The 7,740-nt window shown below is 41.7% G+C and overlaps 1 non-coding gene across 1 annotated transcript; it reads left to right on the top strand.

The window, feature by feature from the left end:
- Positions 1–867: 867 nt before the first annotated feature.
- On the top strand, positions 868–974 carry LOC113000247 (small nucleolar RNA R71). Its single transcript, XR_003265538.1, has one exon. It is a non-coding gene; the product is annotated as a small nucleolar RNA R71 (small nucleolar RNA).
- The last annotated feature ends 6,766 nt before the right edge of the window (positions 975–7,740 follow it).

Raw genomic sequence — 7,740 nt, forward strand, 5'->3', positions numbered from 1 at the left:
CCCGACCTCAATGAAATGGCACTGACATTTTTGGGATTTTGGACAGCTTGAGAAGGCAGCTTGTCAGAATTCTGGGACTGTTGTTGATTCAATTGGGTAGCCAATTGTCCTATTTGATTGGTTAAGCTCTGAATGGAGGCTCTGGTCTCTTGCTGAAACTACATGTTCTGCATAGTCATTTGCCTCACAAGTTCTTCGAGGGAAGGTTGTGGAGGGGTCTCAACTGTTGGTTGTTTTTGGGGTTGTTGCTGTTGTTGGATTGGTGGAGGAATGTATGGTCTGCTTAGGCCAGCAGCATTTTGGAAGGAAAGAGCAGGCTGCTGTTGTTGTTGCTGAGGGCTGGACCATCTGAGATTAGGGTGATTCCTCCATCCAGGGTTGTATCTGTTGCTGGAGAGGTCATAATTATTCTGCTGTGGTTGATTTTGCTGCTGAGGTTGAGGAAGTCTATTGTAAATATTTGCAGCATAAGCTTCAGGCTGCTCAATTGCTCCAGGTTGCTGCATGGAAGGGCAAAGGTTTGTATGGTGGTCAGCAGAGGAGCACAAACCACAAACCTTTGCGACAGGTACAGATTTCTGATTCAAGGCCAGCTAGGTTACCAAGTTAACCAATGCATCCAGTTTGCCTTCAAGCTTTTTAGTTTCAGATGATGCAGATGGGTTTGTAGCTACCTCATGCACTCCTCTTATGACTATGGCATCATTTCTGGTGCTAAACTGCTGGGAATTGGAAGCCATCTTCTCAATTAAATTTCTGGCTTCAGCAGGGGTCATGTCTCCAAGGGCTCCACCACTGGCAGCATCTATCATACTTCTCTCCATATTACTGAGTCCTTCATAAAAATATTGGAGAAGCTGCTCTGAAATTTGATGGTGGGGGCAACTGGCACATAGTTTCTTAAATCTCTCCCAGTACTCATACAGGCTCTCTCCACTAAGTTGTCTAATACCTGAGATATCCTTCCTGATGGCTGTGGTCCTGGAAGCAGGGAAATTTTTTTCTAAGAATACTCTCTTAAGGTCATCCCAACTCGTGATGGACCTTGGAGCAAGGTAATACAGCCAGTCCTTTGCCACTCCCTCTAATGAATGAGGAAAAGCCTTCAGAAATATGTGATCCTCTTGGACATCTGGGGGTTTCATGGTGGAGCAGACAATGTGAAATTCTTTCAAATGTTTGTGCGGGTCTTCACCTGCAAGGCCATGAAACTTTGGAAGCAAATGAATCAGTCCAGTTTTAAGAACATATGGGACATCCTCATCAGGGTATTGGATGCACAAGCTTTCGTAGGTGAAATCAGGTACAGCCATTTCCCTTAGAGTCCTCTCACGGGGTGGAGGTTGTGCCATGTTCTCAGAATGTGCAAAATCAGAATGCTCAGAATCAGAGTGCTCAAAATTATAATGCTCAAGATCAGGATGTTCAAAATCACCAATAACAGAATGCACAGATTCACCAGTAATGGAATGCTCAGAATGATCAAAAGGTATAAAATGATGCCTAACTAATCTGTGAAATGTCCTATATATCTCAGGATCAAAAGGTTGTAAGTCAGATGGATTGCCTCTAGTCATACACTACATTCAGCATGCACACAACTAGTTGCCTTGTCATGTAAATAAAGGTGTAGGTTTGAACTACAGCTACCCTCAAATGATATCCAAATGACTTGAAATTTTGTGAGCAACCTTATAAAATGATGAGAAGATAGCACAAAAATTTCAGACAAAAATTCAAAGTCTAACTATGAAAACTAAAATTGGTAGGTTAAGAAAAATAAGTGAATAAAACTTGAAAAATAAAAAACTTTTGACAGAATCGCTTTTTTTGGATGATGGAGACCTCAGCCGGCCTATGGCAGGCTGCCACAGCGTAGGAAATTTTTTTCTACCCCAAATACATATATAATAATTGCGATTCTGATAACCGGAGCAAAAGTTATGGCTGTTTGAAGTTTCGACAAACACAAAATTTGCTACTTTTTTGGAACTTTCAAATCATACCAAACTATAGGCTCTAGCTATTTTTCCCACAAAATATAGGTTAAAAGAAGTTACCACAAAAAATTCAGCCAAAAATAACAACCCTAGCTACTAAAACTAAAAATCACAAATAATTCAGCATGGGTGGTCGCTAAAATCCGTCGCTAAGGGATTTCTACTACTACTCTGGTTTGCTGCAAGCAGAAATGGTCGCTAAGTCCGTCGCAAAACACTATTCACAGCAAAACACCCAAAACTGAAATAGGGGAAACGCTTAATGGGAAAACTGAAACAGGGGAAACGCTTAATGGGAAAACTGAAACAGAACACACATTAAACAAAATACCAGGACACTAAACAACACTAACACAATACTAACAATTAAACATAAAACACGAAAGGATTAAACACACAACACTAGCTAGCTATTATGAACCTTTGGACACTACTGCCCGGCAACGACGCCAAATTTGATCGAGGCCATACCCGAATCAAATAAACATGAAAATGCAATAACTAGGAAGTGATTCTAGGTCGTTTCCCAACGAGCAGTGATAAACCAAATGTTCATAATATACTTGCAGTAACAGTAACGATTGGGGGAGTTTGTTTGTTTTGTGATTAAAGAGCAGAACAAGTAAACTGGAATACGAAACTACTAATATTAAAAACGGGTTGTTTCCTCTGATTCAGAAGCCATTTTCTTATCCTGGGTTATGGAGAATTTGTCCCTAACAGTCAACCACTTAATCCAACCCTATTTCAATTTACTAAGCGAAAATCAACTTAGGGTTTTCAATACGTGATTAGGCACCACATACACCAGTTAGCCCTTCGTCCATTAAGCATGAACGCAAGTTAGGCTCAGAGGCAATTAATCGAACACGAAGCGTGCACTGATTAATGTTCACGAATTTGGAATAACTGGTGAAGGGAAAACTGCCAGGAAACCACATTACAAGTGAAACCTCAAAGAGAGTTGGGCTTCGTCCTCAAAAGGAAACAACACCAGAAAATCTAGCCTTCTATGGATTCAAACAGAAACCGCAAATGAAACATGAAGCAGTAACGTAAATGAACAAAAATGTAAATGAACAGAAACGTAAATGAACAGAAATGTAAATGAAACAAAAACGTAAATGAGAGTAGAAGAAGAAGCAAGAACGAAATTGTAATTAGAAGCAGAAAACGTAAAATTGCATTACGTGAGCAGTAGCATCAAAGCAGAAGACGTAAAACCCTAAAACAAAAGCTCTGAATAATGAATAGCATAACAGAATAGCCTGGCACGAATCCCAAGGCTGCTATTTAAAAAGAGTCACTCAAAGTCACTGGGCCCTATTACAATACTCTGGCCCAAAACGAAATAAACACTGAACAACATAAAATAAAATTGCGAAATTTCGTAATTAGAAATTAACTAAGGTAAGCGCTGCTTTATTTGCCCTCTTCAAGTCCATAACCAAAATCCGGATTAAGCCCAATGTTTCATTAATTCCTAAAATTAGATTAAAAACATCAAATTAGCTAAATGAGCCGAAATAATAAAACTGCCTGATTAATTGACAATTAAGACCAATCAGTAATTAAAATGGTGCAAAAAGGGTTTAGAAAATAGAAGAAAATGATGGCACATCAACCCCCCGTTCTTAAGATAACTGAGGCCATTTGTCCAACCCTATTCTTGATAACTCACTTCACTCTAAAAAGACAAACTTTCCGGAATGATAAAATGAGGTCACATGAACGTCTTGAAAACACAGTAAATCCAATGTTTTTTTTTCTTTTTGAACCCCTTTTTTTATTTTGAAACTTATTTGTTTTCAACTTTACTCGTTGTTTTACGACACCCCCACCAACGTGCAAGACGAGTAATCTCTGATTGAACGGTCATGGAAGTCAACACTCAGGAACGCAGGTCATTTTGAGCAAACAAATCAATGGCTCGCACCCATATTCCAGTGGAAGCAGAGATGTAATTATGAGAGGATGAGGGACAAAGATGTCAAATTTATCCATTTATTTGGCGTTGTAACTGTGGCATAAACTTGAAAATCCTGATGAGTCATTAGAGACATCCAACAACAACTTTCAAAATTGCCCCATGTGTGGTGTCGCTTGTCAATGTTAAGATTTACACGCGATTCTCCTCAAATTTCAGCCAGCCCGCATCAATTGGACCTTGCACCTTACGCTTTGAGGTCATACAGTGCTCAATGGAATGCCCCGGGGCTTCTCCATGACAAGCACGCGTTGCGTTCGAGTCGTATCCTCGGAAAAATGGAGGTTGAGGAAACCTAGCAGGGGTTATGGCTACCATTACATTATCGAGTGGACATGGGAGCAAGTCAGCATAGGACACCGGAATTGGGGTGAATTCTATAGGTTTTGTTTCGCTGCAAAACTCATTTCTTGGTTGGTGTTTTGGTTTGTGCTAAAGGTGGTGTTTAGCATTGGTCGTGTGGTAGGTGGGTTCTGTGGTTTGATTTAGGGATGGCCTTTGTGGATAACTGGGTGATAGGTAAGGAGATGGGTTGTTATTGGCTGAGTAATGACATTGTTGGGTTGGTGGGAAACTTGGCTATATAGGAATGGCAGCCACAGCATGGGTTTCTCCCTCATTCTCATCCTCTTCATTTGCCCCAGTTTTTATCAAAGCAGGATGACCAAATTTGCCTCTTTTCAGACCCACTTCGATCCTTTTGCCGGCGAAGACCATATCCGCAAAGTTGGAAGGTGTGTAAACCACCATTTTCATAGTAGAATACTGGTAATGTGTGTACCATCACGATTATCATCTCCCTTTCCATCATTGGGGGTGCCACTTGGGCTGCCAGATCCCTCCAACTTTGGGCGTATTCTTTGAAAGATCTGTGCCCCCTTTTTTTGCACATGTTCTGTAATTGCATCCTATCCGAAGCCATTATACTGACACTGCCTAACGAAGGCAACCATTAGGTCCTTCCAAGCATGGGCTCGGGAAGGTTCCAAGTTAGTGTACCAGGTAACAGCTACCCCAGTAAGACTTTCTTGGAAGGAATGTATCAGCAATTCCTCATCTTTTATGTATGCCCCCATCTTCCGACAATACATCTTTAGATGGTTCTTGGGGCAAGTAGTCCCCTTGTACTTGTCAAAGTCCAGCACCTTGAACTTGGGAGGAGTGATGATAATGGGTACTAGGAACAACTCTCCTAGGTTAGCAAAGGCATAATCTTCACCTCTTTCAATGGCCCTGAGCCTTTCCTCTAGATGATCCAACTTTTCCATTTCTGCCATAGCATGCGGGTTTTTACTTGTTGTGGAATGCAAGAGGTGTAGCTGGGGGTGATACTGAGGGCCCTCCAAAGTGTTTTGCAGGGGTATACCACCAACTGCTTGCCCTTCAGTGGCATATCCGAGCCAAGGCTCGAAGTTGGCTAGATTGTGGTGGGGAATTTCATGTGTCTCCCCCACAGTTTAAGAGACATGTGCATGATCAGTTTGTCGGCTTTCAATGAGTATGGGAGCGGAGTTATTGACATCCTCATTGGGAATGTATGCCACATTGGGTGGTGTATAGTTGGGAGGCAAGCCATATGGTGGGAAGGCATGCTTGTTTTGAATTTGCTCATAATGGGGGGCCGCCCGTACTTCCCAATTCTTTGCCTACCATATCTACGGTTGGATGATTCATTTGGTTGAGATTAGATGGGGGCATCGGGTTCACCTTAGCAATAGTGCTGGTAGTGGCAACTGTAACTGCATTGGCTTCCATTATCTTCTTCATGCTCATCATGGCTTCCATCATTGTGGCCATTTGCTCTTTCATGGCCTCCATGTCGGCCTTTATCTGCTCTTGCACCTCCTCTACTTTACCCATTACTCTAGCTCTAGCACGGGTTCGGTAAGGGCACCGTAAAGCATGTTCTTTTCTTTTTTATAACAATGATTAAGTTTGTTTTTCTTTTTTCAAGGAAAGAATGTAATGAACAATGCAACCAATGAAAAGCATGGATGTATGTGAATGATGCATAGTTGAAGTATTGCGAATTTTTATGCAGGACATGGGGTTGAATCAATTTAGATTTTCAACATGGTCCATGAAATCTTTGTCAAGGTGGAACTGGAAGTAACATGGACATCAACAGTCCTAAATGTGTTTGGCAGTAGACGAAGCAGCGATGTAACTCGATTCATCTTTTGCCCCAATTTTTACAAGATGGTTACTTCCATACTTCAACTTGACTTGATGAAATTTTTTCGTAAAAGCATGAACTTAGTTCAACCCTATAATCCAAGGAATGGCAATTCTGATCGCCAATACTTCAACAACTTTTCATAGGGATGAATGACTCGGGCATACTTTAAGCTATGCATGGAAAATGTAATTATGAAATTGAGATGCCCGAAGAAACATCATTTCCTAGTTAACCATGCATTAGGTACCATGTTCACTCATTTTGTTTTTAAGTGAAACGGGTTTATGATCCCAACATGGTTGGCTCATGGTACCGAATATCTGCAACCAAGAATGCATCATGAATTTTCATGCTTCCATTTTTGTTTTTGTTTTGTAGAGGAAAATGCATGAAAACAACAGGTATGCAGTTTGTAGAACAAAAGTATGTTGAACGCATATGCATGATGATGTAATAACTCATGCAAAATTCGATGTTGGAATATGACAACAGACAAATGCAGGAACAATATGTTCATTATGATGCCATGAAGAGATGCTTATGCAATGCATGATATGAATGCATGCTAGAGATAAAATGCGGGAGTGATTTGATTCGCACTGATCTTTGGAGTAAAAACGCGGGATAAACTCATTTTATTTAGATAGTTTAACTAGTCAAGATCTGAGTGATAATACAAACTTCCTAGCGGTTTCTAATTATATGGGCCCTTAAATCTATCATATGCTGACAATAGCCGAGAAGTCCGTGGATCTCCTCGGGGGCGGAGTAGGTGTCCGCCATTGTTTCGGCCTTGGCTAGCAATCGGGGAAGCTCTTGACTCCCGTTCAAGGTAAGAGCAAACTAGTCCATCCACATCGTTGCCTCTTGATGTAACGAGTCGATCACCCTTCCTCTAGCCTCCTTTTCCACGTACATTTGGGCATACTCGTCCGCCACACTATGCTCATGGGCTGTAGCTAGATTTAGTTCTTCTTGGTACTTGCTGATGATAGCTAACATGTTGGTCTCTATTTCGCATAACCGCTGAGACAAGTTTCTTTTGGACCTTGAGCAAACCTTCAACTCATCTTTCAAGATCAAACTGTCTACTCGTGATTGGTCCCTTTCCTCTCTCCGGAGCTTAAGCTCGCTGTTGCTGCCCCACAGAGCCCCTCAGAACTTGTTCCGGCCGTGCTCTTCCCTACGAGCCCTCATGGTCTCTTGTTCCAAAGCCTTGGTGGTAGCTATATTTATATCTCTCAATTCGGCATTCTCCTTTTGGATTTTAAGAGCTGCTGATTTGAACCTTTCTTTAACTGTTTGAGCTTGCTTGAGTTTTGTCCTAAGGGCCTGCACCTTTTCGTCTTCCTCTGGTGCCTCAACCTCCTCCCTTTTAGCGGTTCTCAAACTCAGGAGCCAATCCAAACCTTGCACGTGGGCTTTCAACCACTTACGGTAGCCACCGATGGGCCCATTGTTACTGCCCCTGAGTTCTTTGTCCTTCTGTTGCACAACCTCCCATGCCTTGTGGGCCTTCTGAAGTGTCTCCATGTTGGTCTTATTGAAACCTCACGAAATGACAGGCACGAGCT

Source organism: Glycine max, chromosome 18 (assembly GCF_000004515.6).
Source record: "Glycine max cultivar Williams 82 chromosome 18, Glycine_max_v4.0, whole genome shotgun sequence".
NCBI classification, from domain to species: domain Eukaryota; kingdom Viridiplantae; phylum Streptophyta; class Magnoliopsida; order Fabales; family Fabaceae; genus Glycine; species Glycine max.